The 16,606-nt window shown below is 46.5% G+C and overlaps 1 long non-coding RNA gene across 1 annotated transcript; it reads left to right on the plus strand.

Annotated features, from left to right (window-relative positions):
* Positions 1–1,519: 1,519 nt before the first annotated feature.
* LOC142924569 (uncharacterized) lies at positions 1,520–15,853 on the plus strand. Its single transcript, XR_012941680.1, has 3 exons — positions 1,520–2,790; positions 12,644–12,746; positions 13,820–15,853. It is a non-coding gene; the product is annotated as an uncharacterized LOC142924569 (long non-coding RNA).
* The last annotated feature ends 753 nt before the right edge of the window (positions 15,854–16,606 follow it).

The raw sequence follows: 16,606 nt of genomic DNA on the forward strand, positions 1-16,606 counted from the left end.
ATGTGGCAGGGCTGGTGAGTTCGATCACCTTGAGCTGTGCAGAGTTCTAACGACCACCGCTGGCCCTCTCCCTCTCTTTCTGTCCCTGCAGGGATGTTCCAAGCGAGCCTCCTCCAGACCCGCTGACAGTCACTCGCCGCCCCTCGCTTCCATCCTTCCGAGTGGATTTTGCGATAAACGGCAGGCGCTTGGTATCGTTTCACTGCACCTCCTCTGGAGACTACTTAAAAACTACTTTTAGTTAATCAGGTACGGCCCACTTAGCTATGTATCTCTCTTTCAGAAGCGAAATGGCCACAATTGATAGCTCATCGAAGTGGTTTATCACGTGGGAATGTAAAGCAGCCAAATGCTCTAGACGCACAATTCTAAATGTGGAGAGAAACCCCGGAGGACCTGGAGAAATATCCACGCCTCCACGGCGAAAGAGACACGCAAACTCCAAATATGCAGCAGGTGTCAGGGGTCGGGATCGAACCCACGCATTCCTGTATACCAGGTGAGGTAGTTAACATCTCACCACCGCGGCGCCCCATTCTGTATAGGTAAGCAGTAAATATGCTGTTACACCCCGATTTACACGTGGATTTCATATTTAGTTTTTTTTTAATGCTGCCTCTCCCTGCTCCCACTATTACCCTGGATGACCGTGATGTGGCTGCAATGCGCAGTCGACGTCGTGGGCACTCGGCGACACATCTCGCCTTACGAGGCACAGAAACGTCCAATATGCAAAGTAACAAAAACAGTGTAGAAGAACAAAAATGACACCGGGACAGGATTGCAGAGTTTTGTGTTTTTTTTTATTTGTTGTGAGACGGCGGTAGTGTGTAGTGGATTTAAATGCAAAGCCTGTCACGGTCTTTTTCGTTCGTCTCTTGTTCTTCTCTCCCCAAGGCAATTGAATGAGCCGATCATTCCGCGAGTTCTTATCTCATCGCGTTTGTCCCCATGAGCAGAGGTGTCGTCTTGCGCGTTGCGTTGCTAGGTGCAGGTGCGCACTTGTGAACGAAACTTCATCCGTGTATTTCTTCCCCCTCGTTTTATTCCGACGATGCCCTTTGAAAGTTTGCACTTTTTTCTCTCTCTCTCTCTCTTCTTTTCTCCCTGTACAAAATCAAAACGTTTAAACATTAAATACATCCACCCCTACGCTTCCGATGTGTCTCGCTGTAATTCCACGCGTTCTTCACGTCTAATCCCCCATGACCGACACGCTGGTGCGGAGGCATCCATCCAGAAGTAGATTGACAAAGGGCGCCTCGAAACGCAAAACAAACTGAGCAATCGCCTGCAGAGTGCCGCCAGCAGGTCTGTCTTAATTGAATGAACGCAACGCACATGATCAACTCGAACATTAATGTCGACTTCATTTACCCCTACCCCTGCACCGCCCCCCCACCCCCCGTGAATGTCGATCAGTGCTCGCTCGACGTTATGTGCAGGGCCCTGCTCCTACAGGGTGGTCCAGATTTCTTGTAACCCACAGTTAATTGACCCAGAACTTTTTTTCGTCCTTTCCATATTAATGTCTGTTTTAAATAAACCTTACTTTTAAAAAATATATAGTAAGTTTTAGAGAATTAAATGGGGCGATCACAATAAATCTGGACCACCCTGTGCATCACGTATGACAGAACAAAGACGCAGATCCCCCGTATAGCCCTTAAGAGACTGTTGGGGCAAGTGCGGTTCGATTTTAAGGCTGACACGGCACACGAGCGGGTGGGTGGCCATCACTACGCCCGGTCGCCTTTGTCTCCCTCGTGGCGATGTTTACACGTTGAATCAGATAGTCATTTATGGCTGAGTCGACCTAGGGCAGGCCCAGGACTAGTTCAGATATTCATCACCGGTTTCGGCCGTTATCAGGACACACAAAGACAAATTCTGTGTGCGCACGATGTGAATATTGAATACGCACTTGAACAAAGACCAATTGATAATAATGGATAGGATGTGCCACGGTGGGCCGCGTGAACTGGAGTTGAGAAGACCTTTGGTTCACCCCTGATGGTTAAATCTGGCTGAACAAGGGAGGCGATGCAACATTTGCCAGTGCAGATGCACCAGTGTGTTTTCACTGGTTTGTATTTAACCAGGGCAGTATTTACATATATATTGTATATATGTATGAAGGGCACGTTAGCAACAAAGTTGGCTTAGCAAAGAAAACAAACAAAAATCCCTTGGTTAATTTGTAAAATGGTCTTAAACTATTTGCATAAAGATCCCTTGCCAACAAAAAAATAACCCAGCCAGCATGAACAGGAACGCAGCGATGAAAACTGCCCTGTTGGGCCACTCGGCACCACCCTCATCTGAAATTTGGCACCGACCTTACTGGCAGGTGCTTGTATATGAATTACACTCTTACGAATGTACTTCTCTGTTTTGGCTATCACCGTGCATACGGGTTACACACAGATGCCGGTTAATGTGTGGCTTTCATCTCTGGGATTCTGTAATTACAGTAGCAGTACAGGGTTTTAAAACAATCTCATCACTCAGTCGTTGCTGTTGAGGAGCTCAAACTGGGTTTACCAGTTCACCCACATCGTGCATTAGTCCACACAAAGCCACAGCAGAAATCTGTACCGACCACGGGCGGTGGACAATATTTATGGATGTCAGTAGGTGCATGTGGATAAATGAAAGTGGATTGCGATAACAGAGTTATAAACAAGGTCATTGAATTGAGTGTATGCCTCTTGAATTCCTGAAGATGCCTTCAGCAGCGTGTGGCACAAGACGATGGGAAACCACTCAACACGCAGCCTAGCCTGGAAAGTAAGCTACACAGCTGCATGAGGTTTTTGTTGTTGTTGTTGCCCACAATTCACTTTTATTGGCGTTATGAAGACGTCGACACAATGTCAGAGTCACCATTTCGGGCGGTTACCACCATTAGAGAAATATTCGGGCTAGGCCCTAGGGCCACGTGGACGGCGAGCGTTGTGGCAGGGTCATCCCCCCCCCCACTCCCCGCCAGGTGCGGGTCAATTAAACTGCTCGCATCGTTACAGAGGTGACTCTCGATTATCCCTTGGGCGGATCATACGGTTTGCCGGTTATTGCGCTGGAAAAGATATACACTGGGGTACGGCGTCGCGTGTGCACATTCCCACCTACAGTGTTACGCGCTCGTTCTATTTTTAGCCGCTCCTCGTCCGCCCCTCGGTGATCAATTATTTAAATATGGGAGGCAAAGACAAAAGGAGCGGCCGTGCTCACTCCGCTGCTGACGAAAAGGGCCTCCGCGGAGACGAAGCTCCGGAGAGCACCTCCAAGGAGGACACTTTGGCCTTTCTCTTCCACACTGGCAGGAGGTCTTGGGAGAGTTGGGAGTGACCCACGCTTTATCGCACCACGAAACGATGGCATCAAGCAACACGTTCTACACTGAGCTATATCGCTTCTTTTTCAGAAGCGACCTGGCCACAAATCATAGCGCAACGAAGTGGCTTTTTATCTCGTGGAAATGTACAGCGGCCAAATACTCTAAACGCGCGTTTCTAAATGTGGAGGGGGAAAACGGGAGGACCCGGAGAAATATCCATGCCACTACGGCGAGAGAGACACGCAGACTCCAAATATACAGCAGGCGTCAGGGTCGGGATCGAACCCACGATATCCTATATACCAGGCGAGGTAGTTAACATCTCACCACCGCGAATGTAAACAATACACATGCTGTTATACTCCGATTTACATGTGTTTTGCATATATTTTTTCAAATCTGCCTCTCCCTCCTCCCACCATTACCAGGGATAATTGTGATGTGGCTGCATTGCACAGTCGAGGGTCGTGTGCACTCGGCAATGCATCCGAGCCCTGGGAATGAACCGGTGAATGCCACACAAACACTGCCATTTCGCAGGTCAAAGAAAAGCCCCTTCGCACTTGAAACAAACGGGCGGCTTTAGCTTTATCGCTGGCCTGCTCTTTGTCACCCCTATTGCTCTTTCACGAAGGTGGTTCGTGAATTGTTTGTTTAATGCATTTCACGGCTGGGCTGGGAACGAAAGGGCAGAGAGAGGGGGAAGAGACAGATGAGGTTAGAATTTGAATCTTGGTGTGTATATTTATCACGACCCAATGTTGGGCTGCAGATCTTAACGCGAGGAAAATAAGAATAAGTTTTACCCTTTCTGGCAATATAACAGGTGTTAAGATGGTCAAACACCAAATATACACCTTTTGCAAGGAATCAAGTTACTGCATTAGCCACACTCAGTACTTGTGGTGAACATGCAAACAAATCATGGCTCTGATAATAGATGATGCATTGTCTTTTCAACTGATTGGACTACACCAGAGACAGCCTTTCGTTATGGCCTCGTCTCACCAGTGTCAGACCAGAGAACGCCGAAAGGCGAATGGTAACCTGCTTTATTGCCAGAGAGGATAAAGCCTATTCTCATTTTTCATATTTTAATACTGGCAAAAAAAATCTTCCACGACATAGCTGACTTAGTGCAGTGACAAGCACATCGTCGCATAGCGTAGTGTAAATCCCGAAGGTATCTTTAACTGGGATTCGTGAGGGGTTTTTTTTCTTCTTCTTGAATTTGGTCTGTCAAATTTGGCAAATTGATGGACAAATACTAAAAATATATATAATGGCAATAGTAAAAAAAATCCTAATTTACAGACGTTCAGTCTACAGCGGTGGGATGATGACCTCCATGAGCTATGTTGAGGGTTTGTTTGGCGAGCCCACACGATCGGGGTTTAGAGTGCCATTCAATGCAAACATGTTTCTCGGGACGGTGGACACACCTGCGATGTGCATCACGGGAGTAAGCATGCGTTTATATACACACACACAGCATAGACGTACGAGACAGAGGAGCGAAGGAATGTTTTCAGGATATATTTCGCAGTGTGCTAATCACTGTACCGCCACTCTGCTCATTAAAAATGCACGGACCGCTCTCAATGATATATTTTCAAGAAGGAAATGTACGATACGTGGAGTGGTGGCGAAGCAGTTGGCGCACTGCACTCTGAACCCTGTCAGCCGAGTGTGATTCCGAGCCATGGCCAACATCGGCGGCACGTGAGATCTCAACCGTCCCCGGGTGTGGCCCCTGTTCACCAACTCGCACTGAACAGCGTGGTAAAGTATGGTCGAACAGTCCCCCCCCCCCCCCCCCCCGCCGAACAACTGGGCCTGAGGGAGACCTTCATCCAGCAGTGGATTGTGGCAAGTGCCTCCGATAAGATGAAGATGCACTCGACGAGCGAAAAGAGACGCGTGCTTTGAATTTCCAGTGCTGCGTATCATTTCTCCAACGTGGACGTGAAAACCCAGGGGGTGGGCGCAGTGTGTTGAGAATCCCACAGAGTTCTTCAGAGCGAGAATAAATGTGGACTGATTAGGTCGCCCCCTTGTGGAGACAAAGATAAGGAAAAAAAGCAGTCGCTCATCCAACAAACCCGTGGCACTGCGCAAACATTCAATTGGGCCCAGGGAGTGCAGTGGCCAGCACGGATGAGATAGATGACCATCGGTAAGTATTTACTCTTATTATGGCTGACGATACAGCCCTAAATCACTTGCCTGAACTGGCTGAAAATCTGTATTTTCAAATGATGAAAATTATATGGAAATGATGCTCGATTGTTACATGCAAGCTTATGGAGGAGCAAAGAACACTGAGCAAATGACACCGACAAAGGATAAATAATTCACGCGAGGCGGTTGAAAAAAGGGGGGGGGGAAATAAGCGATGTTTTAAATAATCGAATTGTGGCCACGAATCGCTTACAATACATCAAATCGCCGAAGGGTTTAATTATTGACGACCCTATGGTTTAGCTGGAAGGGATTGCGGTTACCAAATCATGCACACGCTGACAAAGCTGTTGAGGGTGCAGGCAGTACAACTGTACGAAATGTTAACTACCTCGCCTGGTATGCAGGAGGTCGTGGGTTCGATCCCGACCCTGGAGCCTGCTGCATATTTAGAGTTTGCATGCTATCCCACTGGTCGCATGGGGTTTTCTCCAGGTCCTCCGGTTTTTTACCTCCACGTTTAGAAACATGCCTCTAAGATTATTCGGCTGCGATAATTTTCCACGTGATAAGCCACTTCGTTGAGCTATCATTTTGGGGCCAGGTCGCTTCTGAAAAAAAGAGCTATACAGCTCGGTGGGGCCTTACCTGGTTAAAATAAAAACAAAAATGTTTTAACAGTTTTAGTATTAATAGCTCCGTGGTCGATGGGCTGGGGGAAGTGGAGGCCCAGGCGCAGGGCTACAGAGCAGCGTAGGATAATTAAACGGTTGGGGTAGGGGCTGAGGGTTAATTTAATTCCGTTACACCAAGGGCCGATGCCAACCGCGCACATGCATCCACGAATCCACAGCTGCCCCCTTCACGCGGCGCCAAAGGTGACATTTCAAAGGAGCGAGGCAGCGCAGCCTGACTTGAAACCAGCAGGAAATGCGCATGAAAATGGGCACGATCAGCAGGAAACAACGAGGAATTGAGGTAACCAATGTACATCGAGCTCTGGGGCCATGGCGAATTCCACGCATGGTCTGCTGTAAACTACTGCTGGGGCTTTGTACATGCCAGTGGACGGTAAAAGTAATTGTTTTACAGAACCCTTTAAAATTCCTCAGCCCTCATGTACAGAAGTACACACACGTGCGCGTCAATTTTGTCCGTCTGCTGCAGGATGAGGGCCTCAACGCCACATCTGCATGGATCATTGTTGTTACACGACCATACTTCGCCATGCTGGTTAAGGTGGCAGCAGAGAAGTAGAGTATAGCAACATATTTTTTGCTACACTGCACTGAACACTTATTACAACCTATTAACGCAATCCAAGCACTGTCCACACTGAAACATTGCTTGGCTTCCAATGTATAGCACGCAGTGTAAATATATGGGAATGATATAATGAGATAGCCAAAACATCAACATATTTCTTCAGTGTGAGAAAACAACTCAGTCGTCTGACCTGTAATAGTTGCAGCATTGATACAGTGGCGCATTCGCGCGAATGCAATCACAGTGCTCCAATAGTAACGTTAACCTCTTACTGAGAGGCCTTGTTAAATCATCATCATCATCAGTCATGTATCATTCACTGGAAGATGAAGGCCTCCAACCAAGACGTTTCTATCGTTCATGGCTTTGCAATGCAGCAGTCAACCGAACACCTTCGCATGAATTGATGCCATAGCTCCGTCTACACAGTGGAGGAAAATTCCGAGGGCGTTGTTCAGGCCTTTGGGGGAGCCGTAGTGGGTAGCGGTGAGCGCGCTGCGCTACGAACCCGGCGACCCCAGTTCGATTCCCCGCTCATTGCCAACACCGGTGACGATTATCTCTACCGATGCTGGGCTTCCCCTAGGTCGACCCAGCCTCAAATGAGTACCTGAAGCGGTGTGTAAAAAAACCTACTAGGGAGACGAAGGCGGCTGGGCGTGGTGCTGGCCACCCACCCCCTCGTGTGCCGTGCTGGCCTTCATAGGTGTGCGCTAATAGCACTTGACCCAACAGTCTGTTGAGGCTATAGGAGGGATCTTTGTATTTTTGTTCACTCCTTTGGATGCCACTCCATCATTAAAATCGACCACCGGCTATCATCCCTTCAGGCCATGATTTGTCTGCCCAAACCTCGCTTCCTTTTATCAACAGTCAATATGGCGTTATATGATGTCTCTCTAACTTGCGTACGATATCTGATCCACGTTACCTTCCTCCTGTCTCTCCAGTGTGCGTTCACACGTTGAACTTCTTTCGCACCGTACGCCGACAACGCGCTGCAGGCCGGTCTTGGCCGCGTGCGTATTAAACGCAATCTACGCCTCGGTCGCTCGCCGTGTTTATTGTGCCCAACAGATGCGTGCGGAGAGAAAAAAAAACAACTTGGCAGTCCCGTCGTACTTGCGCGAGGATTTACGCACCATTAAGGAATTAATTATCCCTGAGTACAACTCCGCTTGACTGTTGAAACCGATTGCCGTTGTTTCCGCCGTTGTTTCCGACAAGCTCGCGTCATTATGTGGTTGCACCAACGCGAGCAAACCCAGGCCGCAACGATAATTCACGGCGCGTTGAAATTATACATGAAGGCATTTCATGTTGCGCCGTCGTAAAGCGGTGGTCTGGTTTATTTAAAAGCATAGCCAGCGTTGAAGCGTAAATCGCCTTGAAGGTGATGCCTTTAAATCCACGGTCTGACTGAAATAGTCCCAGTTTCCTTCGTGGGTAAAACGGAAATTAGCGGGCAGGATGTAGTCGTACATTTTTTGCACACTGCAGTTTTCCCTCTCTTTTAATGATCGTGATGAAATATGCATGAGTCGCCGTCTGTGATTAAATCACGGAATGCAGTTAGGGCCTAGATGTGCCGGCCAGAAGTTGAGCACCATTTGCTGTTCGGAGCCATGCCGAGTGCTTTGCCCAGTAAGAAACACAACTCAATTCATTTGTCAATGACACTGTGTTGTGTAGCCTTAATATTAAAAACATATATACATCATAGGTGACGTTTCGGGCCATTGGCCCTTCTTCAAAGAACATAAATGGAGTTAAGTAGAGAGTGGATGAGAGTTGGAGACTCCATTTTTTACACGATGGGGGTTTGTTAAAAATTGAAACAATTATAATGACCAGTTCTATTTTATTTAGCATATAACCAGTTACCTCACTGCAGCTATTGCAAAATGATATGGCTGTCAAGGATGCGTTTAGAATTCAAAATATTCCGATATTGAACTGTCACATTCATTCTCCTGGTAATCGGTGTGACCGGTGTTGGATCATGACGACCTCTTACACATCCGCAGTGTGTGGGCGCAAAGGAGTCGCCTCATTGTGTGGAGGAAGCCACCCAAAGGACTTTTCAGAAGTCCTATGGAAAAAAAAATCACTTCCACGGACCGTGTTCTAGCACACAGGGGAAAAAGGTGCTGCATATAACCTAATGGACTTTTTCATTTCGTGATACGACGCCTATAGCGTAACTGGAATGAATTGAGAAAAAAGGAATTGCCCTGTCACATGCTGCCCAGATGCAATCATTTCGTGATGTTGTGGATGGTCTAAACCCAGCGGTCAGCAACCAAAATAACAATAAAAGGCATTTTTTTCGAATTTTAGTTTAAAAAAAAACCTCTATTTCAAGAGCCGCAATGCATGTGAATACGTGACGGTGGTCCTTAAATAACATCACACGAGGCGGGCCTTAAAGAGCCGCAGGTTGGCGACACCTGGTCCAACCTGTGCCCAGTTGTTGGCTGAGGTTATTTGGGGCCAAGTTGACCTTCTCAAGCTGTGAGATGGACATCTGGACACAACAGGCACCCATTTATTGTCCTTATTGCTGTCACTGTGATGACACGAGGCGCCGTATCCACTTGGAATCTCTCTCGGATCCCGTTAGAAAACGGCCCGTAAATGTGATGCTGCAGAACTACTTCTGAGATCCCTTCCAGTGCCCTCTTCTCTCCGCTGGGGAGCGCTGCACTTGCCCCCACACACACACTGCTGCAGAGGAATGGCAGTCCTGTAAACCCAATGTTGTTTCATTTCACGGAGCTTTTATTTGACTAAAATGTAGTCCAAAGCGAAGATTCATTTGCTTTGGGTGTGCATTCATTGGTGACACATACAATGAACTCCCCACCCTGAGAACCCGGTTTAATCGTGGGTGCCTGAAACCTGCATTCAAACCAAAGACCTTGGCAGTCATGGCCGAGTGCTCTGAAGCCTGTTCACTCGGTCACCTCTCATTCTAATTTGCATTAAAACAACGTCAGATCTAAACCAACCATGGGTTTTGAATTTCCAAAAGATTACTCCCGCGTTCATTTTCACGGTTGTGCTGTGTATGTATGTATGTATTTCGAACGTCTTTCGCAACGTACGTAGCCAACCGTGTTTAATCGGAGGTGTGTAGCTCTCAAGCATGTTTATCGGGTTGCACCGTGCGTTGCTGAGCATGTCGTCTGACGTTTCGCTACACGTGCCAGAAGCTTTTTCAGGAGCCTCGCGTGGAGAAAAAAACATTGGACATCGTGCCGAACGGCACACGGCACAACCAGAAAAAATATTCGACGGGCCTTCCAAAATATCGTCTACGCATATAACTATGGGTACAGACGAATTGTGTACATCAGTTTAACACGTAGGCTTTTGCGACCAATATTATTCATAATGAAGGTTTTTGGGTAGATCGTGTAAGTATAAATGCGTCGTAACACTCAACCACCCGACACAGCCAGTCAGGTTTGTCACGTAAACAAAACGCCAAATAGTTCACTACTTCAGCCCAGCATCATCGGGCGATTTGTCGTACTCGGATTGTTAAATGTTGTGGATTCACCCTCCAACACACCAGTGGGCTGAAGTAGTAACTATTTGGCGTTTCGTTTACGTGACAAATCCCTTACTGATTGGCCGTATCGGGTCGTGGAGGGTTTCGACACATTTATACTTACGCGATATAACCCAAAACCCTTCATTATGAATTGTGTACATCTTTTCACAAAAGTATGCTGCATTTACTAACCCACGGTGGAATGGTGTACGATAAAATTTCAATATTCTCACTTGTAAAAATATCACAGTTATAACTTGGCTCGTTAGTTTTTACGAGCACCCAGATTTTACGCACATTTCTTTTTACAGACAACTCATGTTAAAAAAATATGACGAGCTATTATTTTCAGGAAAAGAGCTAAAGATTTGCAATGATGAGAACGAAACATGGCGTTTCACCGTACTTGAACAGCTGTACAATTTAGCAAACACATCTTAGGACAACATTGAGAAGGTTAATGATGTATCCACCCTCTGTTACCCCTGTATCCTGGAACTGCGTTTCCCCCAGCCGTCTGTGATGTCAACTTCCTGTGCGTGTTCAAGTCTAGGCTCAAAATCTCCCTCTTCTCCTAAACTGCCTGATTGATTGCCTCTTTCTCTCTATAAAGTAAACATTCCTAGTATTTATTTGCAACATCTTGAAGTGCAGCCACATTTAGATGCTATATAAACCCACATTGCATCGTTTAATTCTGAGATTGGCCTTGCAATCGATGCTCGTGCAGAATAAAGTAAACAAAAGGTGGTGTTTGTGCTCCCAAAGCAATCCACAAACACGGGGACAAAGCCTCTTCTCTGCTATGGGGTGGGCGAACAATGTCGCGAAACGAGTTATCCTCGATTATAATCCTCGATTATAATCCTCTTATCCGAAGGATAAAAAACCTGCCGCATGTAATAAGGTTATATTTTCCCGTGCGTTTCCTCTTATCCGCGGTGAATCCCGCGAGTATTAAGAAGCCGCTTCATGATGCATTATGGGTAAAATCGTGGTTAATAGGAAGAATTAGCGCCGCACGAAACAGGAGCTTTCGTTGACTCTCCAGCGCCGATGATGAGCGTTTTCTCTTGTACTTTGAAAAACTCAAAAGCGGACCATGAATCCCATTATTTCGATGGCTCGGGTCGGGAGCGGTGCTGCAGTGGAGAGAGCACGCTGGGGCTACGGAAACGGCGACTCAAATCCGATTCCCAACCACGACAAAACACCAGTGGCGAGTGATACCAGAAGCGGTCCTGCTGCCCACCCCTTGACCCAGAGCTTCATCAACCCGCACTGACCAGCGCGGTTCCACTCTGATCATGTCTAGGATGTGTTACTTTACATTTTTCGTATCATTTGAAAAATGGGCTGACAGCTGGTGACGGGACAAGAAGCTGTCGTGAATCACCGTGTGGGCAACAACAAGCTGGGCACAGACAGCCCGTTCTACGATGACGCGCGTAGTTTTCATTACGCGAATTGGATACAACGCAATGGATTTATTAGGGAACACATTTTTTTTAATGTAACGCGGATGCGAATTAGATATAACGCGATCGAGTGAACGGAACTACGTCGCAGCGCGAGTAGCGATAAGCGGTCGTGCGGCTGCCTCGGCGTAGCGTTATCACACGAGGCGGGATGCTGCTGGATGCTTCTAGATGCTACCCACGTGCCTCGGTCTTTGTTCGGCCTGAGTTCGCATCTCACCGCGCTTTACTCCCTGCATTATATATTGTTTAATCTTGATTTGAAGCTTTCGTGACTGCAGGAATCCATACTCTTTGGTTCTTTCGGTAAAGTCGCGTAGGTAGAAATAAAATAAAATAAAACAAATCACGAAGTTTCGATCGCAACACAAGCGGTCGTCTTCAGGTCTTCAGGCTTGATGACGACCGCTTGCGTTGCGATCGAAACTCACAAGGAGAGGAATATACCACTGCAGCTGGCGCAAGGGGGTGACATGTAATGGAAGCTACCATCTGGATGTGTATGCGTTGATCCTGTGTCAACAATACCAGTGGCATTATCAACCCCAGTGCCCTATCGTTGATACCCGGAGGCTTCAAGTCAATCCAGGGTTTGGGAGAAAAAGCCCCACAGTCCCTGGGCTCCTGTGATAATTCATCCTTTGGTTCACGCCATTGGTGACAAGGCTACCTTCATAACAAAATCGGTAATTGAAAATCTATTTCTTGACACATTGGATTTCCTTTTTAATTCAGAAACAATTAATTTCCACGAAAGTTAAGATGTTAAAAGGATGCTACCGTGCTAATAATGGTTACCACACTGCACTTGCCATCCAGAGCTCACCGCTTCAGCAGGAACACGGCCGTTAATCGATGGGCAGATCCCGTGTGGTGGGGGTACAGCGTACGGGGTCTTCCAAGGCGGCTGGCCAGCGTTGAAGTAAGTCCAAAAAATACCCTCTGTGTTAGAGGCACTTACAGCAGGAGTCTGAATGGGCAAGCAATTGCAGGGCTCCACCTTTGCCTTTACATTTAGACGATTAATCAAGCAACCAGTTTGCGGGTTTGTTCAATTTAGCAAATGCTCTAGTTGCAACGTATTAACGTGTATTTCACACGTTTTCTCCTGCACGGTCGGGGAACATACTGGGCAATCGGCATAATTAACCCGAAGCTAATATAAATGGAAATTGCGTAAGTCTAATCGTGGTGAGCAAGGCCCCCGCTTCGTAAGGAGCGAAAGCGTTTTTTTATTGTCGTAACTTTTTCTCTGTTGCCTGTTTATATGCGGAGGTACGCCAAGAGCAGCACGTTGTAGGGAATGCATGCGTGTGGGCATGGCCCGGGAGGAGTTTTGCGTAAGACAAAAAAAACCCCACAATGAATTATGAATCATCTGTCACTCTGTCTTACGCGCGTACAATGGTGCCACGTGGAATGTGGAAGACGATAATTGGCATAAAAAATTCAAGACGTGGATCTCTGGTTCGATTGACAATGCATTTGTTCATTGGTTTATAGCAACAGCTCAAACGCATGAATTGTCCTCCCATATTAAATAATAAACACACGTATAAACACTCATTAATTGGATAGAAACATCTTTACATATATATAGGACTGCAGAGCTGGGGGAAATATTGGTAGCACCAGCATGCCACCTGGCTGCAGTTATAGCTTGTCTGTTTTTCTTCAGCGAGTGTGAGATAAAATTTGCACAAAACGACACTATGTAAAACGATACATTATTATCAATGAATATACTGTATGCCTTTCGGGGGTAGATTTGTGAATGGTAACACCTGTCGTGGCTGCAGCGGTAAAGTGAACCCATTCATGCAACATATATAGATAGATAAACATTGATTCTAACACATGCTATTCAGTACATGTATCATGAGCTTAAATATAAATATTAATCAATAACTCAACAGATATCTTCACCTCTACCGTTTCCCCAATTTGAGACTAATTGCGCTTCTTCTTTTTTCGTACGGCTGATGTAATATGCAGAACAACAACGACAATTTCACACCCAGGTGGCCAAGCCAGACAACCGCGTCAGGAGCAGCGGGGTGCATCGCTGTCGATGTCTCCTTCGTATTCGTGGATCGGGAATATGTTGTACGTTCTGTTCTGGATGATCACAGTCGTACACTGGAGAGTTTTACACTTTTAATTTCTGCATCAGGTATCCGCGTCTGCTATGGTTTGTGTAGTGGATGCGATTTAGGGTGGACCATGAGCTATTGATGTCAGTTCATTAGACACAATGACCGTTTGAAACTCTTCCAGAATGTGCCACAGAAAGAGAAAGCACATTACTACTTTTGAGATCCCTTCAATTGACCTGCTATCCACACATCAGTCAACCCAAAATGTTGAATTCCTCGGGTTGGAATTGTTCTCAATTTAGTGGAAACCAAATGTAATGTCAATGTTTGGTGCAATCCTTGGTGATTGTGCTGAGACCAACCCAGAGCTGCTTCTGTCACCCCTTGAATCCCTCTTATCTAGACTTTCCTACCGGCTTTCCAATAAATATGTTCGCCATATGACACACTTTACATTTTGTATTTTATTCTTAGAGCTATAATTTTTAAGACCATCATCAGCTTGCTATACTTGAAGGTATGGTTTAAGCATGGCTGGCTGCCTGGATTTCAAACCCAGGATCTCAGAAGTCCTCTGACCGCTGAGCGTACCATACTGGCCAGCTCCCAATTTTCATCAAATTCATATCACGAAACTTTGAGAAACACAGTACCGCACTGTATCCAGTTCTGTTGATGGAATTTTTTGGTATCCCCAATGATGATGTGGAGATGTATTTTTGGTGGTATAAACTATTGTCGTGCATATGTACGACGTAAAAAAAGACTGTGGAGCGAACAACAACTGCTAATGTGTCCAATTCGGTTTGCATCTCGTCTTGCTAATGGCAAAGCAGCAGGGCACTGCAGTAGGTCTGGAAGCCACCAATTGTAGTTAAAGGAGCCGGTCATTTCCCTTTCTCCGCCTGGAGCCCGGCCAGTAGTTCAATCCCCGCTGCTCATGAGAACTGCATGCTCGTAAGAGGGTTTTGGCAAGCTGCCATTACATTAACCATTCTTCATTTCCCATTTACCTCGAGCATTTCTTTTTTTAAACCCTAGGGGTTTGTTTTACCAAGTCAGTTTTTTCGTAGAGTGATTTTATTATCATCATTTTAACTTCATGGATGACAGTTATTTAGAAACACAAACAACACAAAGGTAAAAGTGCAGCCCTGCGAATTGCTTTCTTACATCACCGCCGGCAGAAGCGTATCTCCCCCTAGAGGCGTGAGCTCAAGAGTATATCTTTTTCATGAGTACACTTCACTCCTGTAACACAGCCGCAAGAGGAGCATGAACACTGGTCTCCCTCAAGGCGTCGGCACTCGCTCATCACTATTTAACATCTGCATAAGTGACCTTCCATGTACATCAACTCGCAAAGTTCATATGTGCAGATAGGATCGCCCTTGCTGCGCAGAGCACACGCCTTGAAAACATCACCAGTGCTCTGACACTTGGTCTAACTTTATTGGAGGCATATTTCCATCGCTGGAGCAGGGCCGGATTGAGGTTCTTGCAGGCCCTATGCACTTGTGTGTCGTAGGCCTTCAGTGATAACTTTCTACAAGTTGCTACTGGTTGCCTCATGTTACTGACTACCGCCACTGTCACTCCGCTTGTTTCACGCGTAGCACCACAACGCCGCCTTGTCTCCCCCGGCACTACTCTCTATTGAGAATGGGATTGTGCGAAAAAACACCGTTTGAAGATGTTATTGCTAATTTTGCAATGAAAAAATGTGGAAAAATGCATCTCCATTGTTAATTTATCTCACGTTATATATAAAAACAAAAAGACCGATTGACATGACTCTGCCTCTTCGTATATATACACACTGTGCTTACCCTTGCTACGTAAATACATTCATCATACAAACAAACAACAAACCTGGTCTTATTTTTCTCCTAGGCCCCTTTAGTTCTCGTAGGCGCTAGGCACAGTGCCTACTGTGGCCTATGGGTTAATGCGACTCTGCGCTGGAGACTCCGACAAAATCCTTCCAAAAACCATCACAAGCTCGATCCAATAATGCGGCAGATGCCACCCTTGATGATGTGACCTTCTGTGGTAGCCCAGAGCAATATGACCCCACTCCAAGATACCTCGGGGGTTATCATGGACAGATGCCTGACCTTGAGGCCCCACGTAAAACAGATCTGCAAAAACACCGAATCAAGAATAGCCCTGCTACAGAAACTTGCAGGAACGACCCAGGGTGCCTCAGCTGATACCGCTGCCAGCTACCGCCCTCTCCCTGATCTGCTCGATGGTAGAGTATCGTGCCCCAGTCTGGTGCGGGAGCTCGTGCTCAAAACTGCCTGGTGCTCAATTAAATAACGGGATGCGCATCCGTAACTAGGACAATAAAACCGACACCAACCCCCTGGTGTCCGCTGTTCTGCAAGGGAATAAACACATTGCCTTGTCATCGACAACCACCTTGCCCCACAAAACAAGGGCTCGACAAAAAGCACCACACCACCGACTCAACCCCGATTCCCCTTGGGGGCTCACTCCGTTGTCACCATCCTAGAACCCAAACCCAGATCCAGAATCAGAATCAGAAAGGGTTTTATTCGCCATGAAAGTTCACACCGACACGGAATTTACTTTGGCAGGATGGTGCATACATTCAACATATAGGAATCTAAAATCTTAAATAAGTTTTAAACAAGTCTTACTATAATAATACGGGTTAAAA

Source organism: Petromyzon marinus, chromosome 14, assembly GCF_048934315.1.
Source record: "Petromyzon marinus isolate PM22_M1 ecotype Great Lakes invasive population chromosome 14, UKy_Petmar_22M1.pri1.0, whole genome shotgun sequence".
Lineage (NCBI taxonomy): Eukaryota > Metazoa > Chordata > Hyperoartia > Petromyzontiformes > Petromyzontidae > Petromyzon > Petromyzon marinus.